Below are 24,363 nucleotides of genomic sequence, written 5' to 3'. Positions count from 1 at the left end.
TCAGCAACAGCGCACCCCTTCCCGACAAACTCCATGCATTTGATGCTTGTTTCAAGCAGGAAACCAACAAACCGTTGTCAACTGCCCCAGCAGCCTTGGACACACCCATGCCCAGCGTCACAGCCTCCAAAGTCAGATTGGCCTTCTTGAAAGTGAACCCTCGGAAAGCAAAGGGTCCAGACGAGATCCCTAATCGTGCGCGGACCAGCTGGCGATTGTGTTCGCGAACATCCTCAACCTCTCCCTACTCCGTTCCAAGGTTCTCACCTGCTTCAAGAAGACCACCATTATACCGTTGCCAAAGAAGAACCAGGCAACGTGCCTCAGTGACTACCGTCCGGTGGCCTTGACATTGATCATTATGAATTGCTTCGAGATGTTGGAGACATCAACTCCATACTCACAGCAATCCTTGATCCACTGCAATTCGCACACCGCCACAACCGGTCCACAGCAGATGCCATCTCCCTGGCCCTTTACTTGCCCCTGGAGCATCTCGACAACAAGGACTCCTACGGCAGACTCCTATTCATTAACTACAGCTCCGCCTTCAACACCATAATCCCAGCCAAGTTCATTTCAAAATTTAGGACTAGGCTCCTCTGCAACTGGATCCTCAACTTCCTGACCCATCGACCACAATCAGTAAGGATAAACAACAACACCTCCTCCATGATGGTTCTCAATTTAGGAGCCCCGCAAGGCTGCACTCCCTATACACACACGACTACATGGCAAAATTTGGCTCCAAATCCATCCACATTGATTTTGAAAACTCACTACTATTCTTAGAATTCCCCCTATACCAAAAAGGGCTGACATTCTAAATGATGAACAGGGATTCTCACTCCCTGACTCCGATGCTGGCTTCGGTGGGTGCTATTCAGGTCAAACTGTATTTTCAAGTTATTCCCCGGTATAACCCATACCTTCACCGAAGATTTTATCTACTTACCACTTCGTAGCATCAATGTCCTGGGTCCTGCATTGCTAAGTAAGTAAAGTAGACTTCAGGAATAACCACTTTTTCAGGTTAAGTTAAGTTATGTTATTATTATATTTTTTCTTTTAAAAGCTGCAAACACTTTCTTTACAGAAAGGTAAAAAGGTCTTGCTTCTGGATCCTGCTGGTTGGTTGAAGGGACCTACAGGCCCACCTTGACAATCAATCGTCTTTAAAGTTGGGTCTTCTTGAGATGTGTTTACTGGTTAGCTCTGTTGCTGTGTCTTGTCGATCCCGTGTATTGAGCTATAAGAGCTGGCTCTGCTAGCTATCTCTCAGCTGACTCTGACTCCTGTTTAAATTCTAGTCTTCCTTAGATGTATAGCTGTTCAAGCTCGGCTGCTCGTCTTGTCTTTGCCATGACCGAGCTGTGAAAGCTGAATATGCTTCTCTCCTCTGAGTTCTCCTCCCCTTCCCTTCGGGTTTTGCTCCCTGGGTTTATATTCTCTTTCTGACAAATATTAAGTTTTTATTACCTTATTGTAAATTAACTTATTTCACTTTGATTGTCAAAAAGTATCTTTGATCTGAACATTTTAATACAACTAAGTATTCATTTTGGGCATAACCTCACCTCTCAGATCTGATTACATTGTCCTTTGTGATGTTCAAAGTTCATTTGTGAAATTCAAAGATGTTTTGGTTTCAATAGTGTTACTTTTAATTCCTGTCATTTGAATAATTTAATTTTCCAATTGCCCCCAGCTCATAACTTTGCCTTTGATTTTGACTTTAAATTATGTTTCTCGTAGACAGGTTATCTCCAATTTTCTTTAATTTACTTGATGTCAGTAAAACTTCACACTTAGAATTGACACCAAATTCAACTGAACATCATCCATCCTTTCCAGCTGTTTACTAAGAGAGTTAATTTCAATGAAGGTGTGAAACCTTTCCTTTTAACTGTATGCAAAAATTTCACTTGGTTATGACTTGAAAGACCTGCCTGTTTTAAACATTAGTCACTTAATTCAATTGAAACTGTCATCCATGCTTTTCCAGATACTTCCTGAGATAGTTACATTCAATGAAGATGTGAGCCATTGTTTTAGCTTAATACATGAATCCTGTGTGTTTGCTAAGACTGCTTGTGAGAAATAATCTGCATTTTATAATCCTGCTCTTTGTAGCTGCTATTAACCTTTTGTGGGATCTTTCCCTGTATCCTCTCATGTTTCTCTCAGACCAGATATTGCCAGACTTCCATGTTTCAAATGACATTTTTCCGTATTTTCAACAGTAACATGTTTGCTGATAACACGACCATAGTGGTTCGGATCTCGAACACTTCCTCCATGATAGTCCTCAATACCGGGGCCCCACAAAGCTGCGTACTTAGCCCCCTACTACACTCATTATACACACACGACTGTGTGGCAAAATCTGCTCCCGCTCCATCTACAAATTTGCTGATGATCGTAACAGGTCGGATATCAAATAACGGCGAGTCAGAGTACAGGAGGGAGATAGGGAACCTAATGGCGTGGTGTAATGACAACAATCTCTCCCTCAATGCCAGCAAAACTAAGGAGCAGGTCATTGAGTTCAGGGAGCGAAGTATCGTACACACTCCTGTCTGCATCAATGGGGTGGAGGTGGAGATTCAAATTCTGAGGTGTGCACATCACCAGCATTCTGTCCTGGTCCACCCACATCGACGCAAGGACAAATAAACCTGTACTTCCTCAGGAAACTAAGGAAATTCAGCATGTCCACATTAATTGCCACATGGGTGGCATGGTAGCACAGTGGTTAACATTGTTGCTTCGCAGCGCCAGCATCCCAGGTTCGATTCCCGGCTTGGGTCACTGTCTGTGTGGAGTCTGCATGTTCTCCCTGTGTCTGCGTGGGTTTACTCCTGGTGCTCCCATTTCCTCCCACAAGTCCCGAAAGACGTGCTTGTTAGGTGAATTGGACATTCTGAATTCTCCCTCAGTGAACCTGAACAGGCGCCAGAGTGTGGTGACTGGGGGATTTTCACAGTAACTTCATTGCAGCGTTAATGTAAGCCTACTTGTGACAATGATAAAGATTACCAATTTTTACAATGCACCAAAGAAAACATCTTATCTGGCTGCATCACAGCTTGTGTTATGGGCCAGGGTTTAAAAAACTCCAAAGTATATCATGGAGATCACCTGACCTACAACTGTTTATTGATTTTGGCTACGATGAGCACAAGGGCCGGCCTTTCAGGTGTTATTCAACAGAGGCCTAAAGTACTTTTCATCAAAACAAGCTTTATTCTACGAATTTAGTTAACATTTTTACAAACACACAGATTATCATAGAATTTACAATGCAGAAGGAAGCCATTCGGCCCATCGAGTCTGCACCGGCTCTTGGAAAGAGCACCCTATCAAAGGTCAACACCTCCACCCTATCCCCATAAACCCAGTAACCCCACTCAACACTAAGGGCAATTTTGGACACTAAGGGCAATTTATCATTGCCAATCCACCCAACCTGCACATCTTTGGACTGTGGGAGGAAACCGGAGCACCCGGAGGAAACCCACGCAGTCACGGGGAGAACGTGCAAACTCCACACAGACAGTGACCCAAGCCGGAATCGAACCTGGGACCCTGGAGCTGTAAAGCAATTGTGGTATCCACAATGCTACCGTGCTGCCCTAAACACAGTAAGCATTTTTATAAATTACAAACATAATTACCCCACACAGCTACAGTAATCTATGCATAACCCTTAATAAATCCCCCACTTTAATTATTCCAATTTAATAACTAGATTCCATAAACCAGTACCTCCTTTTGAAAGGTGTGGCCAGCACACAGCACTCAAGACCTGGTTTGGAGGCTCTTGTTTCCTTTCCAAAACAGCAGGTTTGAATTCCTTCCAGAAAGCAATTATTTCTTTTCAAGTTATCAAGCAGCCTGGAAATATCTTTTAAAATGAAGATCGAGAGACGGGCCAAAATACTCCTCTTCCTGGGTACAGCAGCCAAAAATGTGAAAACGAAAGCAAAAGACTAAGAACCACAAAACAGCCTCAAACCAAAGCAAAAGTAAAACCAACTCCCAGAGCCACAGCCCAGCTCCACCCACACAATGACATCACTGAAGCCATATGATAAGTCAAAAAACATTTCTTAAAGGGACACTCCCATGACACTTGGTCTGGCAGCTGCTCAGCCCAAGACTGTAAGAAACTACAGAGAGTTGTGAACACAGCCCAGTCCCTCACACAAACCCGCCTCCCATCCATTGACTCTGTCCACACCTCGCGCTGCTTTGGGAAAGCGGGCAGCAAAATCAAAGACCCTCCCACTGATGTCATTCTCTTTTCCAATCTCTTCCATTGGGCAGGAGGTACAAAAGTCTGAGAACTCGCAATAACAGAGTCAAAACAGCTTCTTTCCAGCTGTTACCAGACTCCTGAATGACCCTCTTATGGACTGAACTGATCTCTCCATACATCGTCTCTACTGAGTCGCACTACACACCGTATGCTTCATCCGACGTATGTATTCATATTGTGTATTTATCATATGTCCTATGTTTTTTCATATATAAAATGGTCTCTGTATTATACACAGAACAATACGTTTCACTCTACCTCGGTGCACGTGAATAAATTTAATCAAATCAAACATTGTTCATTCTGACACTTGGTGAAGTGGGAGGGTCGGAGGGTTTCTTTCTGCTGGACTGGCCGGTATCACGGCTTTGCTTCCAGTGGGCTGATGCTGTTTGAGCCTGGGAGAGCACATTTCCACTGGAATGATCCACAAAGGCTGAAGTACATTTACTTCATCCTGGATAGTAAATAGTGTTTCCCCCCACTACAGGTGGATGTAAAATAAACCAGATGGGTTTTTACTACTATCGACAATGCTTTCATGGTGATAGATGACTTTTAATTCCTGATTTTTAATTAATTTAAATTTCACCATCTGCCGAACCTGGATCCCTATTGCATTACCCTGGGTCTCTGGATTACTGGTCTGGCTATTGTTTTCCCAGATGTGTTTTGTGAAACGAGCCAATAAGTGAGTTGTTTTTCAGTTGTTTGCGTCCTGTACTTTCCCACTAACTTGCAGACAAAACAGCTGCAACTGTACTGTGTATAAATGTGTGTTATTGTAACTACTCCTTGAGATGCTTCGGTTCGCTGAAGCAGTCCCTGCATGTTTGTAATAAAGATTCCCAAACTTTAACCAACTCTGGACTCCGAGTGACATTTGTCCCACAAGAACCTGGTGTCAGGAAGAGGATCCACTGACGGCTCTGATTAAAGGAAAGTCCCCGTGGACAGCAGATACCGGGGTGAGTATTGTTTGTTTTATACCACCTGTGTTTAGTTCAGTCTGACTGACCACTGGGGCCTCCTCAGAACCTCAGGGATCTGTTTCTGGTCTGTCTCTTTGACGGCCACTCGATGTAATTTCAATAACTGCAACATTTGAGACAGGAATTGTCGGTTTTACACCAAGGATGTGTTTGGGGGGTGATGCTGAAGTCCCCGTGACCAAGAGGGTTATGTAGCTGCCAATGAATGAGGGATAAAGCCGTACGGGAGGCTAAACAGAAAGAGTGAGGCAGTTGGACAGAGTGTGTTCAGAGGTCCCAGATAGGGGTCAGCCAGCATCATCACATCAATGGATCTGCACAGAAAAGGTCCAACTGGATGCAACTGATAAGGCCCACGGCAAGGTTAGTGGCTCGGGGATTTGAAGAAGCTTTGGGAGATAGAGGTCAGAGTGGCCCACAGTGGGAAAGGTCATTCTGAAATTTCTTTGGCCCTTTTCATGGCATCTTGTTGGGAATGGAAGTCAAGAATCAGAAAAGCTGCCTTTGTGCTGGTGGATCAATTCCAGGGGGCAGCGTTTCTGCAACTTCTTGAGAAGATGCCAGCTGGAGAAGGAAGACTTTGGAAGTTAAATAAGTTTGTCTATGTTTTGAACGATGTTTCAGAGCGTATGGTACTTCTCAGATCACTTTTGTCCAAGTCAGGTTGTCTCCACCTGAAGGCAGAAGCTGCCGTGCTTTATTGGTACCATGGCAGGAAACTCTCAGGCATCTTTATGATGCATGTTGATGACTGCCTATGTGATGGTACTACTGAGTTCCAAAACAATGTTACTGACAGGATCAGAACAACATTTATGGTTAGAATCAGGCTTCTGGGACCTTTAAATAAATTGGATTGGAAATCGGGCAGTATGGGTCTGACGTGACTTTACATCAACAATCTCACGGAGACAGTATGAACCCTGTCACAGTCAATGGGGCCGGGGCCTCACAGAAAGATGAACATGTTTCCAAAGCTGGGACTGAGCTGCTGCAAAGGTGAATTGACTAATTGGATTGGCTGGGCACACAGACAAGGCCGGATACAAGTTTTGATGTCTTCGAGCTGAGTTCTGTAATGAAATGTCCAAAGGTCGAGGACATTTAAGGAGCAAACAAAATATTTTAAAAATACAAGGTGGAGAAATGTGTGCTGAAATTTCCATCTTTGGGTGAGCTAAAGAATATAAAATGGGTTGTTTTTAGTAATGCCTCACTCGCATGAACATGTCTCAGTGTCTGTACACACAGTGATGTTTAAACATCTCTTTCAGCAGAAGAACAGACAAACAATTCTCCTTCTAGATTCAAAGGTTGATGATATACAGCTCCCATGAATCGGGTGACTCTATCAGATCTTGACGTGATGTTTGGTGTTAAATTTCTGTCTGTCAATCCTCCCCTTCTAATATCCTGTAAAATGAGTTTACAAACTTCATCACAGTCGGTACTGGATAGAAATTCAGAAAGGAGAATTCTAGTTTATTTGGAACATTCTTTCCTCATTACTTCTGAAAAGTAAACCCCCCCCCCCCCCCCCCTCCGTTCTCACTCTCTTGTACCTAATATTCACCCTCCCAATTCTCCTGAAGGTGTGATTCATGCTGATCCACAGAGGCAGGGTCACTGCCTCATGTCCCGAAGACAGACACCCAAATACCTTAATGCAGGCGGCGAGTACATGTGCATGTATCCATCTATATGCACCATTCACTGTACAACAAAACAATTGATATATACTTCTGTATATCACAGTGAGGATCTGTGAGGAAGAATTTAATTTAGATAATGAGTGGACATCATCTGAAAATCACGTCGGTGGTGGAAGTGGAGAATAATAATAACTCCCTCCCTAACAGCAGTGGGCATACCTACACCTCCGGAACTGCAGCAGTTCAAGAAGGCAACTCACAACCACCTTCTGAAGGGCAACTGGGGATGGGCAATAATTGCTGGGGGAACCAGCAATGCCCACATCCCGTAAAATGAATTTTAAAATAATATTTGACAAAATAAATAAATTTAGAGTACCCAATTATTTTTTTTACAATTAAGAGGCAGTTTTGCATGACTAATCCACTTAACCTGCACATCTTTTGGTTATGGGGGTGAAACCCTCGCAGACACGGGGAGAATGTGCAAACTCCACACAGACAGTGACCCAGAGCCGGGATCGAACCTGGATAAAAAATAATAATTTAAAAATGAAATTTGGTGCAGACTTGAAGGAAACCACTTTGCAGCGAAAGAGGGATGTAGAGGTGAAATGGGACTGACAGGATTGCTCTTTCCTGAATCAGCATGGACTCGGGTAACTGAATGGACTCCTTCTGTGTCGCAATGATACATGACTGGAAATATATAATGTAGCTAGAGTACTTTATTACATAACTAAAAATAATAGTGCACTTAATTACAGAACCACAAATATCTAATCTGTACCATAGAGCAACACAAGACATATCTCTTCCGATATTAATTACTGTCCCCTTAAATGTCAGCCATCTCCTGGGGAAACCAGCCCTTTAATTGTGAACATTGGGAAAGAGACCATCCTTTTAACCAGACAAATAAATGTCAAGCTCAGGGAGCAAAGGATGTCAATGTGTTTCAGGGTGAGAAAGAGAGACCTGAGTCAACGTTTCCAGAGTCTGCACCCTCCCTGGATTCACTTCCTTTCCCTTCAGTAGCTGCAAGTTGCCAATTGAAGGTCAGAATGAGAAAAATGGAAAGGGGGAGAAAAGAAAGTGTTTTGCTCCCAGATGTTGGAGACAGGAGGAAGTTGCACTCTGTGTGACGCTCAATCCTCATTCACACAAAACCTGCCCTGATTGGCTGGAGGACCAAAGTCCTTCCGGTCTTCCAACTGTTCCGATTGGTGAGGACCACAGCAGGAAAGCCGGGGAGGGCACTCTCCCGTACATGTGCACCCTCCCCTTGGACATGCGCAGTCGATGGGCTGGGAAATTATTCAGCGGCTTCTCGCTCTGGCCGGAGCCGTCAGTCACTTTCCTGGAAACCTTGTCTGGAGGAGGTGAAGGGAGAGGGGCAACAACAGCTGGGGGCGGGGCTCCCGTGTCTATACCGGGCCTGCGCACTGCAGGCTTGATGGGCCCAATGGCCGACTGCAGCATCTATTTGTTATAATCTGAGTCCAGGACAGGAAGCAGTGAGCAGGGATCTGTCAATCAGCCTGAATCAGCACCTTCAGGAGAATTGGGAGGGTGAATATTAGATACAGCAGAGTGAGAATGGAGGGAGAATGTGTGGGATGGAGATTTACACCTTTTGGGGAATGAGAGAGTGAAGAATGTTCCAAGTCTGTTGTGAATTTCAATCCTGCACTGACAGTGATGACTTTTGTAAATTGTTTTTCCAGAATATTAGAAGAGGAGGAATTACAGACAGAAATCTCAAACTTCACGTCTCGCTCTGACAGCCACTGAATTCCTTGGTACCTTAATATGGTCAGACTTTGAATCAAGAAGGAGCAACATTTGCCCGACCTGTTGGTTGCAAAAGATTTTAAACATCAGTGTGACTGGAAAAGCACCAAAACACACAGACCCGAGTGAGAGTGTTCCAGAGCACTGACTGTGGAAAGAGCTTTAACCAGTTACACAGCCTGAAAAAACATCACACCATTCACAGCGAGGAGAGACCGTACACGTGCTCTGTGTGTGAACGAGGCTTCAACGGATTGTCAAAGACACAACGACACTGCACCATGGAGAAACCGTGGAAATGTAGGGTCTGTGGGAAGGGATTCAGATACCCTTCCGTGCTGGAAATTCATCAACGCAGTCACACTGGGGAGAGGCTGTTCATCTTCTCTCAGTGTGGGACAGGATTCACTCAATTATCCCATTTTCAGACACACCAGCGAGTTCACATTGAGCAGAAACCGTTCACCGGCTCTCAGTGTGGGAAGGAATTCACTCAGCCCACCTGCGGACACACCAGCGAATTCACACTGGGGAGAAGCCATTCACCTGCTCTCAGAGTGAGAAGGGATTCAGTCATTCAGCCACCCTGCAGACACACCAGCGCGTTCACACTGGGGAGAAGTCATTCACCTGCTCTCAGTGTGGGAAGCAATTCAGTGATTCCTCCAACCTGCAGACACATCAGTGAATTCACACTGGGGAGAGGCCATTCACCTGCTCTCAGTGTGGGAAAGGATTCAGTCGTTCATGCACCCTGCAGAAACATCAGCGAGTTCACACTGGGGAGAAACCGTTCACCTGTTCTCGGTGTGGGAAGGGATTCACTCGGTTATCCCACCTGCAGACACACCAGCGCGTTCACACTGGGGAGAAGCCATTCACCTGCTCTCAGTGTGGGAAGCAATTCAGTGATTCCTCCAACCTGCAGACACATCGGTGAATTCACACTGGGGAGAGGCCATTCACCTGCTTTCAGTGTGGGAAAGGATTCAGTCATTCATGCACCCTTCAGAAACATCAGCGAGTTCACACTGGGGAGAAACCGTTCACCTGTTTTCGGTATGGGAAGGGATTCACTCGGTTATCCCACCTACAGACACACCAGCGAGTTCACACTGGAGAGAAGCCGTTCACCTGCCCTCAGTGTGGGAAGGGATTCAGTGACTCGTCCAACCTGCAGTCACACCAGCGAATTCACACTGGGGAGAAGCCATTCACCTGCTCTCAGTCTGGAAAAGGATTCACTCACTTATCCCACCTGCAGGCACACAAGCAAGTTCACAGTGGGGAGAGGCCGTTCACTTACTCTCAGTGTGGGAAGGGATTCAGTGTTTAATTGCACCTGCTGAGACACCAATAAGTTCACAAGTGATTACAGGGGTTGGATTCTGCTGTGATTGTTTCTGAATTACACCCAGGGCGGCATTTTGTTCGTTCTGTCAGTTGGTCAATGCGGATGGTCAGAGGGGTACTTTCTGCTGGACTGGACGGTCTCACAACCTCCCCCCCCCCCCCCCCCCCCCCCAGTAGGCTGATGATCTTTGAGCCTTGTTGCAAATATCTCGTTTCAAAATGTGCAAGGATCGCAGAGTGAAATGGTATTTGGAAATGAGAAGATATTTAGTTCCCATTTGTGTTTGGTGCTGCCCAAAGCCTGCCACATTGCCATGAAGGTGGGCTCTGGTGGACACAGGGTTCTTTTGCTTAATTTATCTGTGTTTTTCAGATTATGAGGTGCAGGTTGTCTCAGGTGGTCTGGGAAACCACATTGGATGGTATGATGGGAGACAGGCAATAGCTAATATTTAAGGAATTATTTATATTTACAAAGGGGTCAGTTGGCTCAGTTTGCTGGATGGTTGGTTTGTGATGCCTAGCGATGCCAACAGAGTGGGTTCAACTCCCGTACAGGCTGAGGTTATCAAAGAAGGCCCCGCCTTCTCACCCTTGCCCCTTGCCTGAGGTGTGTTGTCACTCGGGTTAAATCACCACAAGTCAGCTCTCTCTCTCAAAGGGGAGATGAGCCTATGGTCCTTTGGAGACTTTCATTTCACACATAAACAACAAATATAGATTCCTTTAAGGAACAAAAATCCAACAGCAAATGTGATGAAACCATGGCTGACAAGAAATGTTAAAGATTTCATTAGATCAAAGGAAGAGGCTCATAAAGTGGTCACAATAGTAGTAAGCCCGAGGATTGGGAAATAGTTTTAGAATTCAGCAAAGGAAAATCAAGAAACTGATAAAGAGAAAACAGTATATGAGGACAAACTTGCAAGAAACATAAAAAAATGGCTAGAAAAGCTCCTATAGAAATGTGAAAAGGTAAAGATTAGCAAATACCAATGTGGGTCCATTCCCAGAGATAGGAGAGTTCATTATGCGGAAGGAGGCAATGGCAGAGAAACTAAACAATGTGTGTCTGTCTTCATGGAAGAACATACAGAAATCATCCCAAAAACACGAGAGAACCAAAATACCAGTGAGCACGAGGATCTGAAAGAGATTAGTATCAGTGAAAAAGTAGCACTGGACAAATTAATGTGGTTGAAAGTTAATAAATCCCCAAAAGCTGATGCTCTAGATCCCAGAGTGTTGAAAGAGGCGGCTGTAGAGGTAGTGGATACATTGGTGATCATCTTTCACAGTTCTGTAGATTCTGGAATGGTTCCTGCAGATTGGAAGGTGGTAAATGTAACCCCACTATTTAAGGAGGGTGAGAGAAAACGGGGAAACCACAGACCCATTAGCCTGACATCAGTAGGAGGGAAAATGCTACAATCTATTATAAAGGATGTGATAATACACAAATTAGGAACAGGAGTAGGCCACTTGGCCCCTCGAATTGAATACAGTATTCCAAATGTGGCAAATGTCTGAGTGGGTATCACCCCACAGCCCAAAAGATGTGCAGGGTAGGTGGATTGGCCAAGCTAAAAATCACCCCTTAATTGGAAAAAAATGTTTTTAAAAACTTTTTTAAACAAAGACATTGACATCCTTTGCTCTCTCAGCTTGACACATTTAATTGTCTGGCTAAAGGGATGGTCTCTTTCCTGATGTTCACAATTCAAGTGCTGGTTTCCCCAGGAGATGGCTGGCATTTAAGGGGACAGTGAATTAATATAGGACAGAAATATGCCTAATGTTGTTATATGGTACAGATCAGATACATAATTGATGGTTCTGTAATAAAGTACATTTATTATTATTTCTAGTTGTGTAATATTGTATTGTAGATATGTTATATATTTCCAGTCAATTCTTCCCTTAGAAGGTTGTTAATCCCTGGATTTCTCTCTCACAGGGACCAATGGAGTCTGGGGGGTCACTGAATATATCCATGGATGGGTTACACAGATTTTATTTTATTTTTTTTCATTTTTTAAATAATGAAAGCAACAGAGAACAGAAAAAATGCTGGAAATTGGGCACAGAGCAGAACAAGAGATATTGCCATAGAAATATTGGCAACATAAATCCAAGCAACACATTGCAGAATTAATTTGTAGCAGGATATTTGAGCAACCAGAGCCTCAAGATGAAATGCCGGATCAATTGAACAACCAGTTAACAGGTTAACATAGTGAGTGGTGAAAGAGGGTAAATGTAGGATCTCTTATTTATCTTCAAAATAAGAGTTTTTTTTAAACAAACAATTTTATTGAGTTATTTTTCGGCATTGTAAACAGTTACAGATAACAAAAATGTGCAAACATCAACGTAAAACCAATACTTCAATCAAACCATACTGCACATGCCCGCTCCTCTCCCATAGACACTACCCGCCTATTTATCCCTCCTACTCTACTCTAATCTCCCCCCGCCCCCTCTCCCCTGACGTTCACTCTCCCGCGAAGAAGTTGATGAATGGTTGCCACCTTCGGGCGAACCCCAGTGCAGATCCCCTCAAGGCGATCTTGATTTTTTTCCATACCCAGAAAACTTGTCCGCAAGCCATAGTTCGGTCTTCGGGGGTTTTGAGTCCCTCCATGCCAGCAGTATTCGCCGCCAGGCTATCAGGGAAGCAAAGGCCAGAACATCGGCCTCTTTCTTCCCCCGGACTCCCGAGTCTTCCGAAACCCCGAAAATTGTCACCCCTGGACTCATCACCACCCTTGTTTTTAGCACCCAGGACATGATCTCCGCAAATCCCTCCCAGTACCCACTAACCTTAGGACATGCTCAAAACATGTGAACGTGGTTCGCTGGTTATCACATATTGGAGCCCAGACACAAGCACCCACCTCCCCTATCTGCCTCCTCCCTTGGCCCCATATCTGCAGGCCCACTACCGGGCTGGTGGAGTACCTGGCCGGCGACAGCGGTAAGGGAGCTGTGACCAGGGCTGCCAAACTGTGCCCCTGCACGAAGCCGCCTCCACCCGCTCCCAGATAGACCCCTTACCCACCATCCACTTACTCATTATGGCTATGTTAGCCGCCCAGTAGTAGTTGATCAGTCTCGGCAATGCCAGCCCTCCTTCGCTGCGGCTCCTTTCAAGCATCGCCTTCCTCACCCGCATGGATTTTCCCGCCCAAAGCTCATGATGATTTTGCCAGTCCTTTTGAAGAAGGACCGTGGGATAAAGATCAGGAGGCACTGGAAGATGAACAGGAATCTAGGGAGGATTGTCATCTTTACAGTCTGCACCCTCCCCGCCAGTGACAGCGGGAGTGCATCCCATCTCCGAAACTCCCTCTTCATTTGTTCCACCACCCTGGCCAAATTTAACTTGTGCAACCTGCCCCAGTCTCGTGCCACCTGTATCCCCAAGTACCGGAAACTTTCCTCAAATAGCCCAAATGGCAGCTCCTTCAGTCTATTCTCCTGGCCCCTTGCCTGCACCACAAACATCTCACTCTTGGCCATATTTAATTTGTACCCTGAAAACCGGCCGAACTTCCTCAATGTTTCCAGTATATTTTCCATCCCGGCCAGTGTGTCCGACACGTACAGGAGCAGTTTGTCCGCATAGAGAGAGACCCTATGTTCCACCCCCCCCCCCCCCCCCCCCCCCCCCCGCCCCAGTCATTCCCTTCCATCCCTTTGCAGCTCTCAACACAATCATCAACGCAAGCGCAAGCAGCAACGGGGAGAGTGGGCTCCCTGTCTGGTCCCGCGATGTAGTCTGAAATAATCTGACATTACCCTGTTCGTCCTAACACTAGCTTTTGGGGCCTGGTGCAATAGTCTGACCCAATTAACCAGTCCCTCCCCGATCCCATACCGCCCAAGCATCTCCCACAGATAGTCCCACTCCACCCGGTCAAAGGCCTTCTCAGCGTCCATTGCCACCACTACCTCCACCTCCTTGCCCATCGGGGGCATCATGATCACATTAAGCTATCTTCTTAAGTTAGCTGTCAGCTGCCTGCCTTTCACAAACCCTGTCTGATCGTCCCCAATCACCTCCGGTTCGCAGTCCTCAATTCTAATCGCCAGGACCTTGGCCAGGAGCTTGGCATCCACATTGATCAGGGAGATTGGCCTGTATGACCCGCAGGATGGTCCTCGTCCCGCTTCAATATCAGCGAGATGGTGGCTTGCGACATCGGCGGTGGCAGGGTCCGTCTCTCTCTTGCCTCATTAAAAACCCTAGTCAGGACCGGTCCCACTATCTCCGAGAACTTCTTATAAAACCCTACGGGTATCCATCCGGCCCCAGGGCTTTCCCCGACTACATGGCCTTTAGGACCCCCAATACCTCCTCTGCTCTAATCGGGGTCCCCAGCCTGTCCACTAGTCCCCCGTCTACTTTTGGGCAGGTTAGTCCGTCCAGGAACCGTTTAATCTCCTCCAGCTCCTCCGGGGTTCTGGAGTGTACGGCTTACTATAGAAGTCCTGAAATACCATATTCAGTCCCGTCAGGCCCTCCACTCTGCTCCTCTCTCCGTCCACCACTCTACTTATTTCCCTGGCCGCCTCCCTCTTCCTGAGTTGCTACGCTAGCAATCTGCTGGCCTTCTCCCCATGCTCATACACCACTCCCCTCGCCTTCCGAAGTTGTTCCAAGGCCCTACCCGTGGATAGCACCTTCAGTTCCGCCTGCAATCTCCGTCTCTCCCTGAGTAGGTCCTCCCCCGGGGACCCCACATGCTCCTCGTCTTTCCTGTAAATCTCCCTAACCAATCTATCCATTTCTGCTCTGTCCGCCCTAACCCTGTGAGCCCGAATTGAGATCAGCTGCCCCCTCACTACCGCCTTCAGCGCTTCCCACAGGGTCGCTGCTGAAACCTCCCCTGTATCGTTCACCTGCAAGTAGTTTTGCATACACTTCCGCAGTCTCTCACATATCCCCTCTTCTGACAACAATCCTACGTCTAACCTCCATTGCGGGCGTTGGTAATTCCCCCCCCCCCCCCCCCCCCCCCACCACCAACCTGCAGATCCACCCTGTGTGGGGCATGGTCCGAGATAGTGATTGCCGAATATTCCGTATTCTTTACCTCCCCTACACAGTCCCTGCTCAAGATAAAGAAATCAATCCTAGAGTATACTTTATGAACATGCGAGTAGAACGAGTAGCCCCATCCCGTCGGCTGTCTGGCTCTCCAGGGGTCCACTGCCCCCATTTGCTCCATGAACCCTTTCAGCTCCCTTGCCATTGCTGGGAGTCCACCCGTTCTGGGACATGACTGGTCCAGCCCCGGGTAAAGGACCGTATTAAAGCCCCCCCCCCCAATTATCAACTTGCGAGACTCTAGGTCTGGGATCTTCCCCAGCACTCTTTTGATAAAATCCATGTCGTACCAGTTCGGAGCATATATGTTCACCAGCACCACTCTTCTCCCCTCTAGTTTGCCCCTTACCATAAGGAATCTGCCCCCGCTGTCTGCAACTACGACTTCCGCCTCAAATTGAACCCGCTTATTGATCATAATTGCTACCCCCCTGGACTTAGAATCCAAGTCTGAGTGGAAGACCTGGTTGATCCAGCCCTTCCTTAGCCTAGTCTGGTCAGACACTTTCAGATTTGTCTCCTGCAACATAATTACGTCCGCCTTCAGAGCCCGCAAATGCGCGAACACACGTGCCCTTTTAACCCGGTATTGAGGACTATCGTGGAGGAAGTGTTCGAGATCTGAACCACTACGGTCGTGTTATCAGCAAACATGTGGGTGGATTTGGAGCCAAATTTTGCGATGCAGTCATGTGTGTATTGGGAGTGCAGCCTTGCGGTGCTCCTGAATTGAGAACTATCGTGGAGGTGTTGTTGTTGTTTATCCTTACTGATTGTGGTCTATGGGTCAGAAAGTCGAGGATTCAGTTGCAGAGAGAGAAGCCTAGTCCTAAATTTTGGAGTTTTGATATGAGCTTGGCTGGGATACTGGTGTTGAAGGCGGAGCTGTAGTTAATGAATAGGAGTCTGACATAGGAGTCCTTGTTGTCGAGATGCTCCAAGGGCGAGTATAGGGCCAGGGAGATGGCAGATCTGGGTGCACTGCAGGGACTCCGTCAGGACCTGTCACTTTCCAATGGTTCACTTTCAAGAAGGCCAATCTGAATTTGGAGGCTGTGATGGTGGGTATGGGTGTGTCCAAGGCTGCTGGGGCAGTTTGTTGGTTTCCTGCTCGAAGTAAGCATAGAAAGCATTGAGTTTGTTGGGGAGGCTGCGCTGCTGCTGAAGACTCTACTCGGCTTTACTTTGCACCCATGTTATTTAATCATGGCCACAACCAACGAGAGTCCATGTTGTTAATCTGTGATTCTAGCTTAGTCTGGTATTGTCTCTTGGAGTCAGTGATGGCTTTGCGGAGGTCATACCGAGATCTTTTGATTAGGTCAGGGTCGCCTGTCTTGAACTCCTCAGACATGGCCTTCTGTAGGGAGTGAATCTCCCGATTAAACCATGGATTCTGGTTGGGTAACGGACATACTACCTTCTTTGACACACAATCTTCTCCACACTTGCTGATGAAGTCTGTGACGGTGCTGGCAAACTCGTTTAGGTTGGCTGCTGTGTCCCTTTAACCTGCACAAAAGTAGGAGGCTCAGATTATTTTGGTGCGGAAGGAGACCATTTGGCCCATCATGCCCCTGCTATCTCTTTGGAAGGACTCATTGATTCATCCAACTGCTCTGCTCTTTCCCCACAGCCCGACAAATTCTTGCCTTTCAAGTGTTTACCCTTTGGAAAGATACTACTGAATCAGCTTTCAGGCAGATCAGAACAGCTCGCTGTGTCAAAAAATAAAATCTCATCTACCCACTGGCTCCTTTGCCAATTACCTTGGAGCAGTCATTTTCAAATCCAGCGGCACGACCCATGGGTGGGTCCTGGGTGGGTATCGGGAGGGTCGTGCCACGGCGTTCCGGATCAATGGAATTGGTGCTCAGCGGTGCAGCCGGCTTTTAGAATGCCGGCTGTTCCCCGCATAGGTGCCCCTCAGCAGTGTGCAGGCCCGGAGCCCAGCGGGGTAGAACGTGGCCTCCTGATGTCAGTGCGCTGACCCAGGAGCAGAATTTTTTTTTAAATGGCTGGAGTCTTCTGTCTCGCATGGTGGCAGACAGCAGGCCACACTGACATCACGTGCTCTGGGCGCACAAGAGTGATTCCTCCATTTTGAGCTCCAGGGCCTCTGGTGAACAATCCATGAAGAAGAAGCTGCGAACAGGAACAAAGCAGCATAAAGATGATTACTTGAGGTATGAGAAATTTATTGTACCACTGCAAATCAGGATTCAAAGTGTGTTATATGCAGGGAAGCACTTGGAAATTAAAGTTTAAAACCCTCAAAACTTCAAAGACATTTGATGACAAAACATGGCGAGTTTGAGGATAAATGTCTTCATTTTTTTCGATGGATGCAGTGAGATCTTAAATAATCTGCTGAAGTCATTATCAGGAACGAAACATTGAATAACAAAGCGAGTGAGATCGTGAGGACCAAGCAGACTCACTTGTCACATTAAAGGTCAGTGAAAATGCTGGGTCGCGAAGGTCAGCCATTGAGAGTAACCTAGGTCAGCCGATGTGGCTCGCAAAGATCGGCCAATGTGGATTCCAAATTTCGGCCGATGTGGGTCGCGAAGATCGACCGGTTGGCAAAAATGGGTACTAAGTAAAACTGTTTGAAAAATACTGCCTTAGAGGGACTCACTTTTTTGTTAAAGAGCTTGTCAACCCCTCTTACCCCCTATCCTTAATGTACATCAGTCTAATCAAGAAACGTCAACACAAATCAAATATTTTTCCTGATAAAAGTTTATTAATGAAACCGAACATGGTTACAAAAACCAGAAAATGAGTTGAGACTCAAAGACAGCCAGAGTAAAAGGATATTTACAGTGTTCTGGACCCAAATGGTTTCTCTTTGGCTCCTCTGTACTCTGTTCCTGTGACTCCCCACTTTGGGTGTAGGGCACATTCAGCCTGTTTGGGGATCGATGAGTATGGAAGCTCTCTGTGTTTAGGTTTGGTGATGTCAGTACATTGTAGTCACTAAAAAGAGTGGTGATTCCATGGAGAATAGTTGGAGTCAGCCACTTTATCATAATTGGCTGTTAAACTTCACCTCATTAACACATTTGTGTAATTAAGAATTTGTACTGTACATAAGCTCGGTGATGAAATATCTCCAATAGCATCTCCCTTTAAGTGTCAGATACTCTAACGTAGCTTTAGATTTGGATAACAGCTTTCAGGGCCACTGGATTTCTCGATGCACTTTCCAGCCAATGATGTACTTTCTGAAGTGTTGGAAGTCACTGTTGTGTTGGAAACGTGGCAGCAAATTTTGGCAAAACAAGATAGGAACCTAGGAACAGGAGTATGCCATTCAGTTCTTTGAACCTGCTGCCCAATTCTATAAGATCATTGCTAATCTGGCTGAGATTTCAACTCCACTTTCCTGTCTCACCCCCATAACCCTTGTCTCCTTTGTCAATAATCTGTCTAACTCTGCCTTGAATATATTCAATGACCCAGCCCCATTGTTCTCTGATGAAGAGAATTCCACAGACTAACACCCTCTGTGAGAAATACATTCTCCTCAATCACCTTCTGAATGGTGGATCTCATTTTGGTGAACTATGTCTCCTGGTTCTAGTCTCTCTCATATTTGGAAACATCCACCTAATTTCCACCCTATTGAATCACCTTAGGATTGTAAATGTTTCTATAATATATTCTATAATATAATATTATCTGAACTCCAGTGGTTCTGGACCTAACATGTTCCACCTTTCTGCATAAGAGAAGCCCTTCATCCTAAGAATGAGTCGAGTGATCCTTCTCTGAACTGCTGTTAACACAATTAAATGTTTGTGTTTTAAACAATGTGAAGAAATAGTGCACAATATTGCAGATGTGGTCTCACCAAGGCCCTGCACAGCTGTAACTTTCGTTTTCCTTGTGGGAAACACGAATGTTTCAGTTGTTTTCCGAATCACTTAATGTACCTTCATATTGACATTTTGTGATTCCTGCACCAGGACACCCAGAACCCTCTGTAACACTGAGTAATGAAATCGCTCTCCATTTAAATAGGATTGTGTTTCTCTATTCTTCTTGCCAAAGTGAACACATTCAAATTTCCCAACATTATATTCCGTCTGCAAATTGTTACCCACTCACTTAACCTGTCTGTATCTGTGTGTAGTCTTCCTACAACCTATTGACTGTTAACAAAATCCCACAAATTGGGGGCCTCACGGTAGCATGGTGGTTAGCATCAATGCTTCACAGCTCCAGGGTCCCAGGTTCGATTCCCGGCTGGGTCACTGTCTGTGTGGAGTCTGCACGTCCTCCCTGTGTGTGCGTGGGTTTCCTCCGGGTGCTCCGGTTTCCTCCCACAGTCCAAAGATGTGCGGGTTAGGTGGATTGGCCATGGTAAATTGCCCGTAGTGTAAGGTTAATGGGGGGATTGTTGGGTTACGGGTATACGGGTTACGTGGGTTTAAAGTAGGGTGATCATTGTTCGGCACAACATTGAGGGCCGAAGGGCCTGTTCTGTGCTGTACTGTTCTATGTTCTATGTAAACAGCAAGAGAATAATAATGTTCTGTTTTAGTGATGTTGATTGAGGGATATATATTGACCCACAAATGAAATGAAATGAAAATCGCTTATTGTCACGAGTAGGCTTCAATGAAGTTACTGTGAAAAGCCCCTAGTCGCCACATTCCGGCGCCTGTCCGGGGAGGCTGATACGGGAATCGAACCGTGCTGCTGGCCTGCCTGGTCTGCTTTAAAAGCCAGCGATTTAGCCCAGTGAGCTAAATAGCGAACGTGAGCTGGGTTTAGACCATCGTGAGACAGGTTCGTTTTACCCTACTTAACTCCCCTGCTCTTCTTCAAAAAGAATGATGTGGGATATTTTATATTCACCAAAGGAGGAAAATGGGACCACAGTTTCACACATCATTTGAAAGGTGGTACCTCCAAAAGAGCAGCACTCCCTCAGCACTGCACTAGAGGGCAGCAGTGGGTTTTGTTCTCAAGTCTTGATTGAGAAATTAACCCAGAACATAGAAAAATACAGCACAGAACAGGCCCTTAGGCCCACGATGTTGTGCCAAACTTTTGTCCTAGATTAAGAACAAATGAATCTACACCCCCTCATTCTACTGTAATCCATGTACCTATCCAACAGCCGCTTCAAGGTCCCTAATGTTTCCAACTCAACTACTTCTGCAGGCAGTGCATTCCATGCCCCCACTACTCTCTGGGTAAAGAACCTACCTCTAACATCCCCCTATATCTTCCACCATTCACCTTAAATTTATATCCTTTGGAACTCAGAGGCAGGAGTGTTATCTACTGAGCTCTGACTGACAGTGAAGGTGAAGAAGACTGGGAGGAAACATATGTGGAGCATCAAAACCATCACAGACCAGGTGGACCTTATGGCATGTTTACTCTATGTCATTTCAATCAGTTGAACATTTCCGACTTGGAATTGTTGATTTCACACCAATGGATTTTTTTTGGTGCGATGCTGAAAGTGAACTGTTTTATTGTAAAATAATTTCAGCTGAGAGTCCCCGAATGAATGTGGAGATATCACAAACAGCAGTTCTTAAAGATACACTGATCACCCAGCAATCAGCAGACACAACTGAACTACAGGAAGGACAGGACACAGGGTATGCAATTGAAATGTAGTTCATTTGACCAGAATCCAGAATTTTAAACTCCATCTCAGTGACAGGAGTCTCTAACATCAGCAAAAATAAGCCCCAACCTTCAGCATCAATAAGGTTTGGCACAGCAACAACAGCAGAATCACTCTTTGTCTCAAACAATAAACCTGTGTCCCCAATCTCTACCTCCTCCCTACTGGTTGTAACATTCCTTCATCCCACTATCCTCCTCCTGCTTTTCCCTCAATTCTCCTTCCCTGAAGCTGCTGACTCTCTGGTTCAGTTTCGCTTTCACCTATTCCTTCCCCAATATGTCACCCAGATGTCTAAATCTTTACACCTGAAGTTAACAAACTGTTTTGCAAAGGGAGACGTCACAGTCAAATCCAGTGATTGTCCCGTACCCGCACTTTTCATCCCAGTCCCAGGAGTTTGGAGACTGGGTTCCAGATAAGTAATGGCGGCCTCGGCTCCCACAATTCCTCGGACGGGAGAAACGGCTCTATCCGCCGCATGGGCAACTGGCCCGGGACTGCGCATGTCCAAGGGAGAGGGAAAGCTGCGCATGTGCGGGGAGGTGTCAACAACCTGACCTTCCTGCTGAGGTGTTGACCAATGGGTAGAATTGAAGGACCGGAAGGACTCTGCTCCTCCAGCCATCAGCGCGCGGGCTTTGTGTGAATGAAAATTGAGTTTCACAGACGGAAACTGCCTCCTGTCTCCAACATCTGTGAGTAAAACACTTTATTTTCTCTCCCTTTCCATTTTTTTTCTCATTCTGACCTTCAACTGGTGACTTGCAGCAACTGAAGGGAAAGGAAGTGAATCCAGGGAGGGTGCAGACTCTGCAAAGTTTGGACCCGGGTTCGGTCCCAGCCCTGGGTCACATTCCATGTGGAGTTTGCACATTCTCCCGTGTCTGCGTGGGTCTCACCCCCATAAACCCAGAAAGATGTGCAGGATATGTGAATTGACCATGCTGGATTGCCCCATGATTATGAAAATAATAATAATCAGGTCCTCTGAATTTAATTTAAAAAAATCATATATTGTACTGTAGCTACATTATATATTTCCAATCATCTCTTTCCTCGGAGGGTTATTTGACCCTGGATTTTCTTCCACGGGGATCAGTGGAATTGAATATTTCAAGGATGAGTTCAACCAATTTCCGATTGATAAGGAAGTCGAGGGGAATGGGGACTATGCAGCAAAATTAGGAATTTTCTACCCTTGAAAAGTGTGGAGCCTCAGTCATTAAGGATTTGCAAGATAGAAATTGATAGGTTTCTAGATATTAAAGATATCACAGATGTGGGGCATAGTGTGGGAAAATGATGCTTATGTAGATCGGCCAATGATCTAATTGAATGAAAGCAAATTACTGCGGATGCTGGAATCTAAAACGAAAGAGAAAATACTGGAAAATCTCAGCAAGTCTGGCAGCATCTGCAGGAGAGAAAAGAGCTAATGTTTTGAGCCTGATGACTCTTTGTCAAAGCTAACAAACAGAGAAAATGGGAAGTATTTATGCTGTGGAGTGACAATGAAAATGAAATGAAATTAAATGAAAATCGCTTATTGTCACGAGTAGGCTTCAATGAAGTTACTGTGAAAAGTCCCTAGTTGCCACATTCTGGCACCTGTCCGGGGAGGCTGGTACGGGAATCGAACCGTACTGCTGGCCTGCTTGGTCTGCTTTAAAAGCCAGTGATTTAGCCCAGTGAGCTAAACCAGCCCCACATGAAATGATTCATATCCACAGAAACCCCGGGAAACTGGATGCTAATGGCCACACAAAGCAATGGGGAAAGACTGTGAATGGCAGTCCCCAGAGAGGACAAAAGATTCCAGGCTTGGGTGACTGTCTGTGCAGAGTCTGCACATTCTCCCCGTGTCTGCGTGGGTTTCCACCAGGTGCTCTGGTTTCCTCCCACAGTGCAGAAATATGCCTGTTAGGTGTTAGGAGGAAGGAGCAGTGCTCCGAAAGCTAGTGTTTGAAGCAAACATGTTGGACTTTAACCTGCTGTTGTAAGACTTCATATTGTGCTCACCCCAGTCCAATGCCGACATCTCCACATCATGTTAGGTGGATAGGCTACGCTAAATTGTCTTTAGTGTCCAAAAAATAAAGGTTAGGTGGGGTTACTGGGATAGGGTGAAGGTGTGGGCTTAGGTCGGGTGCTCTTCACAAAGGCCGGTGCAGATTCAATGGACCAAATGGCCTCCTTCTGCACTGTAAATTCTATGATTACCCCAGGCCCTGCCCATCTGGCCAGACTCTCCCCCTCGCCCTCCTTTTGTTACCATCAATCCCCTCACCCCTCCCAGAATCCCCCCATCCACTTCCTGTTGCAAACACCTCGCCCAGTATCGATCCCCTCCCCCACCATTCACACCCCTCCCAGCTCCATTGAAACCTGTTTGACCAGGTTCCAATGACCGCAGCCCCTCCCCACCACACTCCCGTTCACTAGCCAACCTACGTTTCCTCATGTGGCGTCCCCTGCCAGAGCCCCCCTCCTCCCCATCCCCTCCTCAGTAACCCAGCCCCATGTGGCCAAAACCCACCTCCCTGATACCATGAAACAATACAGAACCGCACGCATAAGGAAAAAAACACAACACATGCACATAAACTGCCCCCCCCCCCCCCCCCCCCCGATTTAAGAGACAGAAACAAATCGCCAATCAAATAGAAAACCCTCAATAAGAGAACACAATCCCCATCCCCACCAACCAAGCCCAAATCCCAACTCTTGTCTCAGTCCTTCAGCCTTAACGCACACCTCCGGCGCCTCAAAATAAAAGTCTTTGAGTTATGTGTCCCTCTCGGCTTTGCTGGGTCGACCACTCCAAATCTCACTCTGCTGCCGGACAATGCCCCATTCACCCATCCAAAGGCTGCCCGCATTCTCACCAACTCCGCCCTCAGATCTTGGTATCTGCATCTCCCAATACCTTCCCACTTCACATCCGCTAACTATTGGCATTCTGCTTTTTTTAACTGCTCCGGTGGGGAATGCCACCCGAGGCTGCACTCAGCATTATTCCTGCATTGAGGATCTCCAAAAGGAAAGCCCCTCAGTGCAGGAATAATTTTTTTTTTTAAATAATTTTTATTGAGAAATTTTGATTTTATACAACAATAACGCACCTTAGTAAAATACCGACAATAACAATAATATTAACAATCATATACATTCGCCCCATCCCCATGAACAACCCAGCATTTTAACAACAACGCAAATTAACACACTATAAAGTTACAGAATAAACACTACAATAATGCCCCCCCCCCCCCCCCCCCCCCGGGTTGCTGCTGCTATTGACCCAGTTACCTATCTCTGAGCCAGGAAGTCCAGAAAAGGCTGCCATCGATTATAGAACCCTTGTGTTGATCCTCTCGGGGCAAATTTGACCTTTTCCAATTTTATAAATCCCGCCATGTCACTGATCCAGGTCTCCACGCTTGGGGGCCTTGCATCCTTCCATTGTAACAGAATCCTTCGAC

The 24,363-nt window shown here is 46.1% G+C and overlaps 1 pseudogene; it reads left to right on the top strand.

The window, feature by feature from the left end:
• The first annotated feature begins 9,366 nt into the window (after positions 1-9,366).
• The window catches only part of LOC119951847, a 46,635-nt pseudogene continuing 31,638 nt past the window's right edge, over positions 9,367-24,363 (top strand).

This window comes from Scyliorhinus canicula, chromosome 17 (assembly GCF_902713615.1).
Source record: "Scyliorhinus canicula chromosome 17, sScyCan1.1, whole genome shotgun sequence".
NCBI lineage: Eukaryota > Metazoa > Chordata > Chondrichthyes > Carcharhiniformes > Scyliorhinidae > Scyliorhinus > Scyliorhinus canicula.
Note: the sequence above shows the minus strand (reverse complement) of the source record. Positions and strands in the feature narration are given on the sequence as shown.